We start from the raw sequence: 19,035 nt of genomic DNA, 5'->3' as shown, positions 1-19,035 counted from the left end.
AAGTCACAGAATGCCCCAAGTAGTAAAACCAGTTCCCCTCTGTGTGAGGTGTATTAACTTGGATGCCATGCCCTGGCATACTCAATCACTGCTCTCTACGCTGTTGTATACAGAGTTAGCGCAGAGACACTTTTGCTGGTGGCTCTCCTGTGCATCACCACTGTAAGGCTTAAGTGGTGAGGAGACCCTCGCACTGGCCTGTGCACCATGGGAGAATCCTAAAAGAATTTTGGCTCCTGAATCTAACATCAAAGTTGCCCTGCATCATTTTTTCCTCTATAAACTACTAACTATTTATTTTAGAATGAACAGCAATAAAGAGCTTACTCACATCAAAATTAGCAAAAATTCATTTTGGAAAATTATCCCCATATGCCAATGCACTATGGGTTTACTTGGAGAATACAAATTCCCTTATTTCACATCTCATCAATAATTGACAAGTGTTCTATTTCCCTGGTAAAGACTGGGAAAGCATGAAATCCACCAGCTTCTTTTTAAAAAAAAATCCCATGGGGGGGAGTCCAAATTATTTTTTCTGTGACTTTAGTGTGAAAACTCTGCAGTAAAATTCAAAAAACACTCTTCTAGATCCTTTCGCTTGGCTTAAGTACCTAGCTGACTGATGGGAGATGTGATTTTCATGTTTTAAAATGGCTGCTGAAGACTCAGTTATAGGATAATTGAAACAGAATGTTAAACTAATAGATTCTTTCCAAAAGCAATGGCTGCACGAAGAGAAACTATCATGTAATAATCATAAATTATCAGACAAATAAATATAATTTTCTCATTGCTGTACTAATTATGTAGTATTCCCTCCCTATCACCACCAGTTTTTAGCTATCTTTTCTTTGGTTTCCTGGATCCAGACTAATCAACAGAACCCTCTCAATAAATTGGCACCTCCTGCCCTGAAGCAAAAGGGCAAGTGACTCATGCAAATCCTAGCTGATTCTGGATGTAAGCTCTCTTATACTTCACTGAAGACTAAAAAATTATTCCTTTAAAAAAGTGTCCTGGGACACGGCAGTTTAAAACAAAATTATTTTTCATTTTCAGACAAACCAGTCCTCACAACATATTGCACACAAACATGGGACCAGCGTGCAAACCTTTGGATGTTGTTATACCCAAGTTAAAGCTGTGATGGAGTCACTTTCAAATTCTTCTGCTGTATTTTTTTCAATGGTCAATGAATAAATCCTTTACTTAAATCCTATTTCTGTATGAATATCTCATAGTAGGTGATTGGGAAGAAAGTTTCAACAACTTGTGCGTTTGCACAAGCGAATAGCTAAAAGTGCACATAGAGTAAAACTCTAAAGCTAATCACAGGCTATATCTACACTACATGCGACTGCCAGTGGTGGGTAGGGTACATGTAGCTACACAAGCAGGGAAACACAGGCTGCATCTACGCATGTCAGTGACAGGCTCTGGCATGGGGGGAGGCAGCAGGAAAAGGCTTCGGCTGCTCCCTTCTGCCTAAGTCTTTCCCTGAGGGAGGAAAGGGCTCCAGCAGTGGGGAGCTGGGAGAGATTTTTCCCCTGCCAGAGTCTTTCCCTACGGGGAGTTGTGTGAGGTGGAGAAGGGATCCAGCAGCATAAATGGGGAGGCACAGCTTGGGCTAGTAGAAAGCCATGTAGGGTATGTATTGGCATATAAACCTACACTCTCCAGGTATGTCTTCACTCTAGTCTCTATTTATACCTATGCTATGGAGGACTACCTGTGTATGCACTCCACACCACCAAAAGAAGCATGTGATGTAGACATATACATAGTGGTAAGTGATATTAGTTCCTTCTTTCTGTATTCTGTAGCAGCAATATCACCCACAAAATCATTGAAACGTTTTTCAGCTGAAGCTGGAAACCACAAGTTAAAGGAAAGTGGTCACTGGTTGTGGGTTGGGTTTTGATTTTAAAGAATCTTAAGTTGAGTAACCTTTCTGATTGGACCAAGTCAGTGGCTTTCTGCTCTCTTTTGATGTGGGAAGCCATTAGTTACCACATCCCACTGAAAATCTTATGGGGCCTGATTCAATCATCTGCGATTTCAGTGAGGTTCCACGGGTATTACAGAGGGCAAAGGGTGTCACAGAGGGTACTGTTTTAGGCTAACTCATGTTCTGCCTCTATCTTCAATGTCTGCATGGCATATCTTTGTGTGAAGGACTGGTGTGGCAGATTGTAAGGAACCTGAGCTCAAAATGAAACTGCGTAGCTGTTTGGTAACATTTGTAATAGTAACTTGCCATTCCTTAAACTCTGAAAAACATCCAGATATATTTGACTGTTGAAACCCACACTTCTGCAGGGAGTCTCAGGTGCTCATATTAAGAGTTAAGATAGGTAAAAGGAGTCTGTGGTCTGAAAGAGAAGACTACAACTTGAGAAGCTGTACATTTTTAAAAAGCAGGGGCAAACATTTTTGCAGTTTTGTTTTCTAACTAACTCTAGTTTTGACAAAAGAAAAGGAGTACGTGTGGCACCTTAGAGACTAACCAATTTATTTGAGCATAAGCTATAACTCACGAAAGCTTATGCTCAAATAAATTGGTTAGTCTCTAAGGTGCCACAAGTACTCCTTTTCTTTTTGCGAATACAGACTAACACGGCTGTTACTCTGAAATCTAGTTTTGACATTACTGTTAACATCATATTCTTACAAAAAGGGTGCTCGGACTAAAGCCATTGCACATCATTTTTACACAACTTTCATAAGAGGAAAAATACATTTTTTTTTGTTTGCAACAGTGTTGCAGGGTAGAATTTGGTGTGAGTGCCCAGCAGGAGAAGAGACTGTTAAACATCACAATGCAATCACAAAGAAGGACGGCTAATAGATCATTAAAATAATTCCACTGCCTCCCACACCTCACACTCAGACTTTTTTCAACTCTCTCTCATCCCTTTGGGAAATTATTCCTGCTTCATTGCCCTCCCCCTCTCAATGCCTGAAGGCCCTTCTATTAGACTTTGTGAATTGATGGGGCCAGATGGATCTTAATTCACTGTGTTAATATTAAAAATCTTTATCATCCTTTTCCCTGGATGAAACATCAGATTCATGAACATGAGGAAGACTGAAAAGTAGTTAAGCTGTTCCTAACTATTGGAAGCCTTGTTTATAAAGAGACCTTCAGATGATGAGGGAGGAGGGGAGTACAAAAGAGGGTTAACAAGGTTCACAATTATGAGGATAAACTTCAGGAGCTAAAACATGTTCATTCTTACTGAAATCTGATGGACAAGTAGACCACAATTAGGTCACAAGTATCTAAGAAGCTTATCAAGGCAAGACTTAATCCCACTGCAAGGAAGAAGAACAATACATTGTCACATTTTGAATAGAAGAAGAAAGTAATAAATAGTTAGGGCATCCCTGAGAAACCTTTCACCAAGGTTATCGATATGTGGCATAAAGCTTTAGTGCAGCTTGATAGAGTCAAATGACCATGGCAACTAGCATGGAGGGATTTAAAGACATTTTAGGAAGATACGATAACTGGAATCACATCCAGAGAAGCAGACCGCAAATGTTGGAGAGCAGCGGAATGGACTGGGTAGGTCTTTTGGTTTCACCAATCCAAAAAAAAAAATCTTTATTCTGAAAAGCATCTTCATTTTTGGATAACTTGTGATTGTTTTGTACATCATTCCAAACATATTTCTGAATCATACAAGTGTCAGAAAAACCAGAGGAAAATCTAGCCATTGACTCAGATTTATCTGATCTCAAAACTTAAGTTACCCTTTCACTGATAAAAGATAAAAGGAAGTTTGCTGTTTCTTGAACACAGCCCTATATAAAGGCATTATTAATTATTTAAAAATACATTAAGTTGAAGCACTTCTCCATGCCCCTTCATAGGTCATTTCTGTTATGTTAGAGAGAGAGTACACAGAACAAGATACATTGAAATTTCTCCATTGAAATTGCTTCCTTTCTAATTGAAGTAGCTTTCTTTTTCTAAAATATAAATTGCCAGTTCTCACATCCACTCACTCTTTCTATTTTGGGAAATCCTCTTTTGATTAAAGACTTAAAATGCAAGCAAAAAAGTCACATGGACCACTTTGTTTTTTGTTTAGATTTCAGCAAACACAAATCTTTAAACTTCTTGAAAAGATAAGCAACCAATTTATATGGAATAATAATATTAGAGAATTTATTCTACTGCTGAACTTAAAACTTAACCCAGAATACCAGAGGGAACAGATGTAGTATTTTGGAAATACCTAGGGAGCAAGACCAGGCCTTGAACATCTGCTGATGGTTTCCAACAAACCACACATCACACTTCACTTCATAGCTCTTTTGCTTATGTTCCCCCACACAGCACAGCCTATACCAGCAGGTTAAGGTATTTCCTACATCCAGTGTTCAAATTATATATCTCAGTTAGGTGTATGGGTGGTTATTGGGTTTGACAGTGTTTAGTGAGTTGGATGAGAATGCAATAGAGATGGAAATCACCACCATACAGAACCAGTGACTCTTTGCAAACCTACCTACTGGCCCCATGTACACCTTGAAAAAGATGAAACCACATATAACAACACAAGTGTCCTCATTTGTATTCCTCAGTCCTTTGGAATTCCCAAGTACTTTGGTACATCTTTATGAATCTTCACATACCATTGTAGCTACATTGTTGAAAGCTAATTTATGCATCCGTAGTTAGGTTCAGTTATAGAAGGTGAGTTATTTAGGATAGCAAGAAGGGATGTGATGAGGAGTAACTGGATTTAATGAAGAAAGGGAACATTTAGGCTGCATATCAGGACAAACTTCCCGACAATGGGATTCATTAGGATGTCTCTCGGGGAAATGCTGGGTGCTGTGTTGTATGGACATAGACAGTTAAATTAAACATTTATTTAAGGAAATTGAATGGATAATCTAGTAGAGATTTTCCGTTTCTAAATTCTATAATTCTGAAGCAACAGTCACTGGTCAGTTCAGATACCAGACAAATTTTAATAGTTATTATCTCGAAACTAATTAAGGGCCTGATACTGAAAAGCACTTAAATACATGAATAACCATATCCCTTACTTAAACTTTGCTTTAAATTCAACAGGACTTATGCATATACAGTTAAACATGTGCTGAAGTGCTTTCTAAACAAGCAAGTGCTTAAATTAAAGGGCATAATTAGTTTCTGCTATCTTGAATATAGCTGCTTTCATTAATTGAGCATCTGAATTCGATGGGCATTGTATTGGACCCCATTTGAGGAAGGATTCTAGTTCACAAGCCAGAACAAATACATATCCAAAACATGGTAGTGATGGCAGAATTCAACTACCCAGACAAAATATGGCAAACACACAAAATGTTGAATAAGTTCTTGGAATGTGCTAGGAACAAGTTCTTGTTTCAGATAGTGAAGGAAGTAACCAGAGTGGCAGATTTTAGACTTCATTCTGACAATCAGGGAAGAATTAGTTGTGAATCTAAGCCAACTTGGTCAAAGTGATCATGAAATGATGACTTTATGATTCCAAGGAAAGCCAGGATTGAAAGCAGCAGAATAAGGATGACGGATTTCAAAAAAAGCAGACTTCAACAGACTTAGAGAACTGGCAGGTAAGATCCCATGGGAAGAAATATCTAAGGGGAAAACTTGTTCAGGAGAGCTGGCAGTTTCTCAGAGAAACAATATTAAAGGTAAAACAGCAAACTTCCATCCCTACATTTCTAAAATTTTATGATAAGATCTTCCCTTTTTAACCTGATCCCCCAAAAGAAACAGCAAATATAGAATTAGGAAAAAACAACTGTATATCAGATTGAGAAACAACAAGGATGACTTGAAATATTAAAACTCAAAGTAAGTGTTTTTCCCCTCTTCCAAAGAATTTACATTAATGTGCCAATTACTCATTCCTCTCCACTGAGATTAATATAGGTGACATTAGCTTAGGTTAAGATGTTGCTTCCTTACAAGTAAAGAAACAAACCAACCAAAAACTAGAGTGAGTTCACAGAGGGAAAAAAAAGATTAAAATTCTATAGATCCTTTGACTAGAAGCTGGTCACTAATATCCCCATTAATTGTCAATGCCCCAACACTCTGTTCCAATCTGGTGGCCCTTTCTAGGAGTCTATTGCATTCAGTACCTTTAGTAGTAGCCAGCAGTTCTGTTCCTTTAGAGGACTTGAATTTAGTGGGAAAATCATTCATATTTCATCAGAACTTAATCTTAGAACTAGTTCATATTTGAACAATTCCCTCTCCCAGCACTATTCTACTTTTTTGTCATCTTGTCTCTTATTTCAAGACATTTAAGAAAGAAAATGCCAGAATATGGTTTTCTTCCTATCTTTTCTCCTTTTGGGTCAACTTTCTCATATGGAATCGTTGTAATTCCATTTCTGCTAGAGTCTGGCCACTTCTCCCTTCAGTGGATCAGGACAAACCTCTGTGCTTCAAAGAAATTCTCTCCTATTGTGCTGAACATGTGACTTCCATCCAGAAAGGAGAGTTTTAGGGAGGAGCTCTAAGAGGAGACAATTAGGGAGGAGCTCTAAGAGGAGACAATCAGGCCTAAAAAATATTGGGGGATTTAAGTCTTCTCCTGTTCTTTCATATTAGACTTGTCTATGTAAGTAGACTCCAGATTTGTCTGATTAAGGGAGAAAGAAATGTATTAGCCTGATTTATTGACTGTCCAGCAGACTATACATTCGATTTCCTTTTGTCTCATTCACATCAAGTAATTGTGAGTACATGCACAGTCCTAGTTACAGTCAGGAGTTTAAGGCCAGAAAGGACCATTAGATCATCTCCTGTATATCACAGACCACCAACACCCCCTAGCACTTGCACACTAAATGCAGCAATGGAAATGAGACCAAAGTAAATGACACCCACAGGAGACTAGAGTATTACATGCCAGAAGGAGAGATTAGGGCGTTCCGAGATGCACTAATGTTTGAAGCCCCTGCGATGGAAAGGAAATGATTAAGTGAGATATAATCAGATAATCCTGGCACATGACTTGCACCAACACACTGAAGAGAAAGGCGAAACCCCCAACAGTCACTGCCAATCTGACCTAGGGGAAAATTCCTTCCTTACCCCACATATGGCAAATCAGTTAAACCCAGAACATGTGAGCAACAAACAGCTAGTCAAACACCTGAGAGAGAGAGAGAGAAAGAGAGAGAGAGAGAAAGCTCAGTGCCACCTCAGAGCCCTGGATCAACTTGCCCCGTGTCCCATCTCCAGTCCAGGCCATCCTGATGCTTCAGAGGAAGGAGATTAAAAATAACCCCATAATATACTGAGGGAAAAATAATCCCTTCCTGACGCCTGCCAGTGACTGAAAATATAATTGTGTTTATACATTTGAAAAGTCTATCTAGAACTGAACATTGACCCAAAAAACTGAATATTTAATTTGAAAATATTCATGAAATTCACCAGAGAAGTTATATTATGACTATATTGATTAATTATTCACTTCCATTCCCAACTACATACCTCTTGCCCTAGTTACATGAGCTGGGTGAATATGGGAAGGGGGAAGGGGAACTAATGGAATAAGTTCTGGCAAAAAACATCAAAACACATATCCAGTCAGTTTTAGTCCTGGTAAAAAATATATTTAACAGACGAAAGGCGAGCGTGTTGTGATCGAGTCAGTCTTAACGACAGCTGAAGACTGATCGATCCAGGTGATCCATATAAGAGTAGTAGTGGAACTTATACCTGTTCAAAAACATGTCAAATATACAGGATAAAAACTTCCCTTTATAACAAGAAAAAATGCGGACACAAATAGTACATAAGTAGTAAATGATTTTTTTAGCAGGCAAGGATCACTGTTTAAGGAAATACAGGGATTTATGACCAAGTTGAGACAATGATAAATTAATACAATATAACCCTGGGTGGGCTTCCTAGTGGCTCACAGAATACACAAGCCACAGAGTTCTGCCCTTTGCTGGGTTTAACTTTGTTCCTCCTGTGCAGGTTGGAAACAGTCAGGACAGTGCACTTGCACTCTCCCTCTCCCCTCAGATTAGGACCAGGATCACCACCAACTGCTCCTTTCCTACTCCTCAGAACAGGGTCTTCTAGTTTAAAGAGTCCCTACTGAATCGGCCTTCAGCCATTTAACTCTTGCTGGCCTTGTTTGCTCTCCCAAAGACTGCCAGGAAAATTGCTTTGTAGGTTTTGGCCCCAGCTGCACAACTCTAGTAAAACTGTCTGGGGGTTTCTTGGGACCTGGATGTATTCCCATCACATATCCTTTTTACCTGTAATACACAGTTCTATAATTGTTTTGCAGGCTGAATCAAAAGACATTAAAAAATCCCTACTCAAAGACAAAGTACTGTTTGCATGTATTTGTAATGGTTAGTGGGACATATGATAACAGACAAGAAGTGCAGTATTTAAATGTACTTTTGTGCCTGATCTTGCCTTACCCAAGCACAAGAGTCAACTGAAGTCAACGGGAGTCTTTGCCTGATGATTGGATCCTTTATGTGTGTTCATGGATGCATTGTATTAATATCCCTTTTGTACAATATATATATTCAGTACAATTAGTGCAATTGTATTGTGTCTCAATTTCTGATGCTGTAATTACCTTTAACTTCTCTCTACCTTTGAGTGTTTTCAATGCACTGTACCATTAAAATGTTGTATTCTGTTAGTTTTATTATTAGTGGACTGCCAACAGTGTGCTTTGCACCATGCACCAAAGAGTTTTCAATGCAAACAACACTTGCATGACATTGCCGTAGGGAAAATTTTTCACAGTCACTCTATAATCCCTGATGATGGATGTTTTAGTAGGAACAATGACACAGATCCTTAGCTACAGTGCTGAAAACAGCACCACTGTATATTAAAAATAAAAGCAGAATGGGGTTCTTGCCAGAAAGGTTTTGATTTTCTGTGAGCATTCTTCCCTCAAATATGCTTGAATTTACACCCGGCAGGGTTTAAACAAAGAAGATAATTAAATAGATCCTTCAAAGCAAAGACCAACTGGTGTGATAGAAACTGATAGTTAGCACATGTTTTTATTTGAAAACTTCCACTTCCCTCACAAATAGTTTTCTATTATTTTTTTTGCCCATCCTTTATGCTTGTGGAGTTATGATGTGCTGATGGCTGCTCATTTAATTTTGAACATGAAATAAGATGTATACTATAATATAAAAGACATTATTAATGATAACAAGGTTTGCAGTCCCAACATATAAACTACCCTAACAATATAAAAAAAACCTTCCTGATCCTGAAAACCTTTTATCACAGGTCTCTACTAAAATGAGAGTGCTGCAGCTGTGTTTAAACTCCAGCTTCTCTGCTGGGTGATATACCAATAACAAACCCAATGCAAATACTCAATGCTGCTTGTGGAGATGAATCTTGATGAATATACTAATCTAGCCCATCCAACTACTTCCTATCTATGAACAACCAGGCTTCCAAAATTTGCACCAGTTCTGATGCAGGGTTATTGAACAAAAAACAAAAGAAAGGAATAGCTAAATACAAGGTAATTTAGCATAAGTAGTAATCAAATGATATACCTGAGATCCATCGATGATATTTTCATCCTCTGGACAAACGACTTAAACTCCCTCAGATTTCCACCACAACTTCTACTACCACCATTCATACATTAAACTGTCTCTGGAACACTCCCACACTAGCATGAATTTCCTGGACACCACGATAAGCTTCAACAATGGAACCCTACAAACAACAATATACAAGAAACCAAATGCCAAAAAAATTAAAAATCAAAAGTTACTTAATGTAGCCCATCAATTTATGCATAAAAATAATAATAATAAAAAGCTAAAGCAAGTAGCAAAATAAAAGTATATAAAAAATGTTAAAACATAGGTCCGAAATCGTGTGTGCTGCGTTCAGGACAAGGCTCGTCTCCCGCACTGGCAACCCGTAATGCACCAACAAAGGCTTGGGCCATAGCACAGGGTTCAAATTAATTGTATTAATAAATTGCCAAAAAAATTAAAAAATCAAATATTAATTGGTAATAATTACAGGTAATTCCTTTTCAAAATGTGTGGAAGTATTTCCTATTAAAAATAATAGCACCAGGGTAGTAGCCAAAAAGTTCTTTAATAAGGTAGTATGCAAATATGGCACCCCTAAAATAATTAATTCTAACAATAAAAAAGCCTTTATAAAAAAAACCTTTATAACAATAAATTCTAACAATAATACAAGCCTTAAAAATTAAACAAAAGCTCCATATACCATACCGGCCTCAGTCCTCAGGCCAAGTAGAGCGCATAAATCACACTATTAAAAAAGCACTCCAAAAAGTAGTAAATCACGCCAAAAAAAACCTGGCCAAATAAACCGCCTCTAATTTTGGCTGCCATCCGCAGCAATAATAAACTAAAGACAAAAATTCAACCCTTTCAAATTCCGTTTGAACATTCAGTGCACCTAATAATCCTAATTACCTGATAGAAAATTTTAAAAAGGGCTCTAATATAACCCAGCATAATTATTTTCAATGGCTCAAACAATTACAAAAAAATAAAACCACCCTCCAGTATAGGGTTATCAGGCCATCAAACACATAATCAATAAAATTCAAAAACAAAGGCCCACAAAGGCAACCCTATAAAAAACAAAAAACCAAATCATATACCTTAAAATAAAAAAAAAAATCACTCACTAAAATAAAAATAAATAGGCCCTTACTCCATAAAATACCGCCTTAGCCCATTAATATGCCATATTAAAAAAAACTAAAATAAGTATATATTTCACAAATTAAATTGTTTACATGAATAATAATGATAAAATTCTTTGCAAAAAAAAAAAAATCCCAAAACCTAAGCACAAAGCGCTACTTAACCACCACAATTTTAATCCACAAAAAATAAAACTCCAGTGTAAATTCTAGCTTTACCTGCTACTAAAAACTTTTAGTGACCAAATAATTAAAGAAATCATGGAAAAAAAAATTCAGCCCTCCTTATAAGCCAATATTTAAAAGATAATTCACTCCCTGCCAACCAATCATAAATTTCTACCCATAATCCAGTAATCCACATAAAATGGTACAATAAAAATATTAGCCAAATCTTAAAACCCTTAAAAAATACCAATGTGTATGCCTTTAAAAAATAAAACAAAACAAAAAACTTAAAATTCACCTTATAAACACCAAAAAAATACCAATCCACTAAAAAATAAAAATTAAGCCTATTAAAACAAAAACAATACTAACAATTATTGTGGGGTACTATCCAATAGTCCATAATAAATTAAACCTATGGTTCCCAAACACATGCACCAAAACCTAAACCAAAACTATGCATTCAAAAAAACAAACAAACCTCAATTAAAATAAAAAAACAAAATTGTTTATAACTCACAATAATCCAATAATTTTTTTATTAAATCCACTATTAATAAAAATAAAAATTAGTATAAAATTAAACTTAATTAAACATGTCTAAATTAAAACCCAAATGTTCACCCTACTCCCTTCCTATTATAACAGCCTAAATAAAAACACATCAACACTACAAAAGCCAAACAAAACAAAATATAATAAACACCATATTAAAAAAAATCAGTTTTAAAGTAAAAATGATAAATAGTATAAATCTAAAAATAATTAAAAATAAATTAAGTTCCTTATCACAACTGCAAAATAGTCTCATTCACAAGCAAGCAAATACTACTATAAACTTAATACAAATAAAACTGCCTTAGCCATAAAATGTACTAAAATACAAATTCTTGGTTTAGCTTCACTTAATCACAAAATGTTCTGGGTAAAAATATTCAGGTATTAACGCATCTTTTAAAACAACAAAAAAGGTCTTTGTTTAACACTTACAAACATAAATACATGCAATATGTTTCCATCATGGTTAATCCTAATTTGTTATTAAGTAAAATGATTATTAAAGTTGCTCACCAACAATCTATAAAAACAAAAATATAAAAAATAAGCCCGCTCCCAAAATTAACCATAAAATCCTTTTGGGTTACCCCGGGTTATGAGTCAGTGGGCTAAAAAAAAATAAATTATTAAACAGCCAAAGGTATACAAAGTAAAGCCCTCAAAAATGGGTGTGCTTGTCCCTACCTATCACCACAAAACCATGCAGCAAAAACACATAATTAAAAACATATATATAAAATAAACTAAAAAATGTAACGTGTTTTGTACAACAAACAATATGTATGTGTTACATCCTAAAAAACAATATTTAAAAAAAATGCAAGTATTAGCCAATCCCCAGTAAATAAATGTAAATATAATGCCCATATATTATATACTAGCAATCACACATACTATTTATCAAAAATAAAAAAAGCACAAAGCACTATACCTGCCACCCCGGTTAATTTCTCTGTTACTCTTGACCTAAATTGGCACACTCACTAATCACGTGTCAAAAACAAAAATGTTTTTACAACAAAGACAAAAAAATATAAAAAGTGTGTCATTCAAAGATTACATGCAAATAAAAACATGCTAAAATTGCTAGATCTAAAAAAAAAAAAAATCAGTCTATCACTGTTTGTTTGTTTTTTTACAGGCTCATCCCCAACCTCTAAGGGCATATTATCTATTATGTTTCACCCATTACTAGTTATGTTAGTATTGTCCTGTGTTTGCTTGCTAAAAATGTGTTGCATGTGCTATTAAACAAAAAAAAAAGTTTGTTAAATAACAATCACAAGCTCAAATTGCCTATGAGTATATTGCTATGAAACAGTTGTATAAAATATGACCCACTCAAGAATTGTTCTTGAGGGGTCAAAAGGGGGACATGTAGTAGTAGGATTTTATGTTCGTATTTTGTTTAATTTAGAATTAAGAATAAAAAATAATAAAATAATAATGTAGCATGTATTAAATGTGTTAATGTATGATTTGACCATATCCTGCCAGCCACACTTTTTAGACAGCAGAAAGAAATGGCCTAATGTGCCACTGGTAGAGTTGCATCAACCAGAATCTGTGTCTGGGCTGATTTCAAGGCAGTAACAGACCTTTTAGAGTCACCACTTTGTTGTAGGTTTAGCATTTTAAAATAAGTAAAAGAATGCCATGATTGTTTTTCTTTTGCATTGCAACTTGATGTCCCTGTTCAAAATGTTTTGTGTAAATCAGTTCTATTTTGTGTGTGAATGAGGAATGTGTGTGTTAAGAGATAAGTGTGAAGGCCATCACTGAACCAGATGTTCTTGGGAGGAACCAAAAACAAACGCAAGGGCGCCAGGAGGCTGCAATATGCCCCTTTTGAAATGTCAAAGGAGGGCAGATTAACAACTCTAAAAATAAGACAGGCGCCTGTCAATGGGGACAAAATAGCTGTGATCAAAACCACCATGTGATAACTCTCTAAAAAACTTAATAAAAAAACAAGCACTTGTTAAACAACAATTAATTACAGCATAACAATGCAAAATTCATTGGTCCCAATGAAGGAAAATCACTATATAAACAGGCTGCCTTGCCATGAAACTTTGGGTTCGTCCTGCCAAGACTTCCCCAGAGCATTTTGTCATGACCGACAGACTCCAGCTCCTCCCTACTCCTCCCTGGCCACTAGATTGATCTGGACTCTGGACTGGTAACTATAACATCGACTGGTGGGACAATTGTGTCTGTGTGTGTGATTGAATGCATATGCTAATTGTTGTATTTTCAATAAACATGGCATATTGCCTTCTCCCCTGAAAAAGATCCAGTTTGCTTCTTATAAGCATAACAGCCTCTCAGACACCACCAAGTATGAATGGTGGGAAGGGGCCCCCAGTACCGGGGAAAGCCCCCGGAGGTTCCAGTACTGCCACTGCATTTGCTAGTGGCCCAGTGGCCAAGTGCTGGCTGCAGGGCTGGTATCGAAGTCCGGTGCGTAGGTCGGGTGCCAATACTTCTTCAACAGGGTGAAGGATTCTCCTTTGCACCGTGAAGAGGATTCTTCCCACAGAGACCTGGTGGTGTAGTACCTGCTTCTACCTCCAGGGGGTGCCAGGGAACTGGTGACTTATGACAGGTTGGAGACCATTGCAATGGGACCAAGGAGGGCTTTCCTCTTGACAGTGCTGGGATGGTCGGTGCTGTGATGGAGCTCACTGCCCCTTGATCCCTTCTATCCCTGGTAACCCTCTGGAGCTGAAGGGGGCTGCAGGCTTGAGGTCCCATGACCACTCCTGGGAGTCAGAGGTAGGTCCCGGACTGTACTCGGTGCTCTCAGCGGAGTCACCAGAGCCAACAGTGGCTCTGGGGAGGATGAGTGGCTCGGCATGGATTTCACTGCACTAGTCTTTCCCTGCTTGTCCCTCTTCAGCACCAGAGAGTGCCCTCTCTTGGCTCGTTGTTTCTTATGCTTCTTCCTTGGCACCATGGAGGGAGAACAGTGCAGGGAAGAGCATGGTGCTCGTGGAGCACTTTGCATGTAAGCCAAAGTGCTCGGTATGATTCAGAGCAACTCAGCTTCAAGGCCAGTCTGAGCACTGCCTCCATGAGCAAGGCCCTCAGAAAAATGTCTTTTTGAGTGGGTGGTCTATAGTCCCTGCAGATCTGGCACTTCTCTCTATACTTGAGTTTCCCCAAGGCACTTTAGACAGAGTGCAGGTCACTCACTGGCCTGGGCTTGGGGCAGGAAATTGTGTATCAGGAACATGATTAAATATAGCGTAGAGATCCTTTCGAATGTATATTGACATCTTAGCCCTGGTCTACGCTACAAACTTATGGCAGTAAACTGCATTGCTCAGGGGTATGGTAAATTCACACCCCTGAGCAACGCAGTTATAATGACCTAACTCCTGGTGTAGACAGTGCTATGACGACGGAGAGCTTCTCCCATCAACACAGCTATCACCTCTTGGGGGGTGGGGCAGGGGGTGAGTACCTATGGCAATGGGAGATACTTCCTCAACTGCATAGGTAACGTCTTCACTAAGCGCGACAGCACCATAGCTGCATTGGTGCTGCAGCGCCATAAGTGTAGACAAGCCCCTAGGTAACAGATGAAGGAAATCTCCAAACATGCTGAAATTGGTTATTTATTTATACTGTTGTATTCAGGATAAACTCTGACTGATGATCCAGAGAGCAGCCATGACCTCAGATCTTAGACGAGGCTGAGTCAGGAGTGAGGTTTTGGCCTAGATACTCCATCAGAGGTGCAAGAATTATTGGGCCTATTCCAAAAAGGTGCTGTCCTGAGGCTGGCTGCACTCAGTTTGAGCATTGGGAGAGTTTAAAGACATTGAGGTTGTTAGATACAGACACAACATTCAAACAGCAAGGGCCACATTTTTAAAAAGGAAGCCTGAAGTCTGTGTGTAATTGCACTCTCACATGGGCAGTGGGTATCATAGGCTGGGGGAGGAGGAGCCTCCCGAAACAGCCAGACATGGCCCCACCCACAGACCACTCCCAGGACCCAGGCCCCCTCCATCTTCCCGTTGTCTGCAGCTCTTCCCCTGTGCCATTGCCTGGGCTGGAGCTGAGGCCACGGGTGCTCCGGGACTGGGGCCATGCCACCCACCCAGCACTCTGGGGCTGAGGCTGTGGGGGCTAGGGCCATGCCACCCAGTGCTCTGCAGTGGGAGGCAGGTGGCTGCAGTGGGGGATTCTGGGCTCTGGTAGTGGGGGACAGAAGAGGTGGGACTCAGGGCTAGCCTCTCCCAACCAGCGGTTCACACGCCACCCATGCACTCTCAGGTTTACATGCATAAATACTGTGACTATGTATTTGGACTGGGAAAGTGCACACACAAATACTGAGCTAGGTACTTTATTATATACTCTCATGATCCCATTTTAAACAAAAATATTTCCAAGAAACAGTACCCCTTAAAATACTTCTTGTATTTTGGTCATTATAAAACATGCGAGGAGTAATGGTCTCAAGTTGCAGTGGGGGAGGTTTAGATTGGATATTAGGAAAAACTTTTTCACTATGAGGGTGGTGAAACACTGGAATGCGTTACCTAGGGAGGTGGTAGAATCTCCTTCCTTAGAGGTTTTTAAGGTCAGGCTTGACAAAGCCCTGGCTGGGATGATTTAACTGGGAATGGGTCCTGCTTCGAGCAGGGGGTTGGACTAGATGACCTTCTGGGGTCCCTTCCAACCCTGATATTCTATGATTCTATGCACAAATATTCCGCACAGAACATTTCTTTGAGTGCTAGAGAAGCAGAGAGACAAGGTGGGTGAGGTAACAGTTTATATTGGACCAACTTTTAGTGGTGAGAAACAAGCTTTTGAGGTTACAGAGAGCTCTTCTTCAGGTCTAGGAAATGTACTTTCGGGGGGAGGGGGGGGGGGGAGGGGATCCCAGAGCTCAGGTTCCAGCCCAAGCCCAAATGTCTACATTGCAATTAAACATCTCCTTAGCATGAGTCCTGCGAACCTCAGTCAGCTAGCACAGGCCAGATGCCAGTGTGGCCAGATGTCAGTGTTTAGGTGCAGTATAAACATACACTGTGGAACATATTGTTTAGCATAAGTAGTTAACACATATTTCAGGGAACCATTCAAGGTGAAATGGCCATCTTTCCAGTCACAGAGGGGAAAGGAGGGGAAAAAGCTGAGGGAGGGAGGGATAGTGGGTTACAGATTGTTGTAATAAGCCATAAATCCAGTGTCTCTATTCAGTCCAGGAATTTTAGTGTCTAGCAAAGAGCAGCAGAGAACCACTCTGTTCCCATTGTCACTCTTTTTTATATTCTTGTTCACTTTTTTTTTTTTTTAAACAAAGCTGGTAAATTATGCACTTCAAGACAGTCATGGAGACCAAGTGTAGAAGACTGGCTGACTAGTGATTATGTCTTGAAGATGAACGATTATTTTTCAATAATGATTTATGCAGCTGATCTTTTGTATTTGGGAACTCCTGCCATGAGAAGAAAGCTAGGCCTCATTACTCCCTTGTGAGGATTATGTAGTAAAAAGTACTGCCTCTTGTTCTCTGTAAAATCTCATCAGAAGAGTCATTTCTGAGCAATTTTAGTAAAGACAGCGCTTGAGAATAAGTTCTCAATAATAGAATTTTTTTCATTTTAAATAAAAACAGCTATGCAGCAGTTTTTGACCACTTTGAAATGGGAAACCTCACTGTTTACTGGTGTCACAAGTATTTAAGAACCAACTCCAGTGATTCTTTCCGAGCTTTCTCTGTACAAAAGAAATACTGTATAAGAATCTCAGCTTCCACTCCCAAAAGGTTCCCTTTGAACTCTGACATGATAACTCTTGCATTTCCAAATGAATTCTAAAGTCTTTTTATTAAGCATTTTTGGATGTACTTATTAGAAGGGAGTCTCCTAATGGGATATGGGAATGTTATAGAAAGTCTGAAAAAAAATGAGAGAATCCATCAAATGTGAAATAGATTGAGGAAAAATAGAATAAGGCTGTGCAGTCTCTGGAAGCTATCAAGGAGGTTTCCCAAACACACAATCCACTTTTGAAGATAAAGGCTAAAATGTTACTTTAATTTTTACATGTGAACAAAAAATGCCATATTTTGCAAGGAGACTTATGAGTTTTCTTAGGTTACCAGTGGCTCTGGAACATTTATATGTATGTTATGCATACTCATGAAGATGTGCTGAACACATCACTGTACATGATTAAAAAACACTATTTTTTTTTATCTTGAGTCAGAAGTTTTGCAAAAATGACCTATTCATTCACATCATCTCACATTTTGACAGAATTCAAGTCAACTTAGTCATATAATTGCAACAGAAGGGAAAAAAACATGAAAATTATAGAAAAGTTAAAGAAAAACAAATGCAGAAATATATATGTAAAACATATACAATAGAAAGAGGAACTGATATTTGAAGAGACATGGGAAGTAACATGAAGAAAGAAATATCAAAGTAAAAAGTGAAAAGAAAAAATAATGAAGTAAAGAACTTAAGAAAGGAGACAATGAAAACACGATATAAAGAAAAGGGAATTGCAAAAGGAAAAGAACATTGAGTGAACAAGGTATCAAATAAATGCAAACATGTAAAAGCACATTATGTTATTTAGGATGCTAATTCCTGACTGTGATTGGCTTTGGATCATTTTTTTATTACACATAACTATTTGATTTTTTGAAAAAACAAAAAGGACATCATGGGTGATGGGGTATTCACTCCACACCAGCCTGGAAAAGTTTAAGGAAGGCGAGTAAGAGCCAATTAGTGTGATAGGTCACACATGAAGGGTTTAGGTTGGAGAAGCAACCCCTGAATGGAGGATGAAGCTCAGATAAGCAGGTGTGGGCTGGGCTAATATAAAGCCAGGAAGCTGGCAACAGAAATGGAGACGGTGCACCTACCCTCTGTGTATTATAGAGGGATGGAGGCAGTGCTTCATTTGTAATGAAAGAGATGCAGAACTCAAGCAATTTTTTTACTTTTATAACTGATGTGGCAAGCTGGAGCTATGGATTGCCAAGCCCAGAGTGCTGGGGCTCAGCCCTGGCACAAATCAAGTACTGGAAGGAGGGAACCTCTGAAACGAGTAGAATCCCTAGGAGCCTGCCCCTGAGGAAAGGGTATACCCTGAACAGACCACAGTGGAGAAGAGAACCTGTGGGAGGTAGTGTAGGAAGCAGCCCAGGAGATAGCAGCAAGGATGGGGACTAAACAGACCTTGGCTGTGTGTTGTAGGATCCCTAGGCAGGAACCTGGAGTAGTGGGTGGGCCTGGGTTCCTTCCTACTAGGCAATGATGGAGTTGCATTGCCTGGACAGAGTGTCCAGTGATACTCTCTACCCCAGAAGGAGAAACCACACCATCACCTGACCGGAGGGCTAACTTACACAGTGGAAGCTGTAGCTCCTGGAGTGAGAGAAGGGCTGCAGAGTGAGAAAGAGGACAATGGTGGGAAAGACCACAAGGGGAGGTGTTGGACCTGAAAGAGCTAATTCTCCAAACAGCCAGGAGGCAGCGCTACCTATGGTGAGAGAGAGCACCCTGTGACAGGGATATATCCTTCCCTGATGTAAAAGGGCATAGTTTCATGA

The sequence above is a fragment of the Eretmochelys imbricata genome, chromosome 7, assembly GCF_965152235.1.
Source record: "Eretmochelys imbricata isolate rEreImb1 chromosome 7, rEreImb1.hap1, whole genome shotgun sequence".
NCBI classification, from domain to species: domain Eukaryota; kingdom Metazoa; phylum Chordata; order Testudines; family Cheloniidae; genus Eretmochelys; species Eretmochelys imbricata.
Note: the sequence above shows the minus strand (reverse complement) of the source record.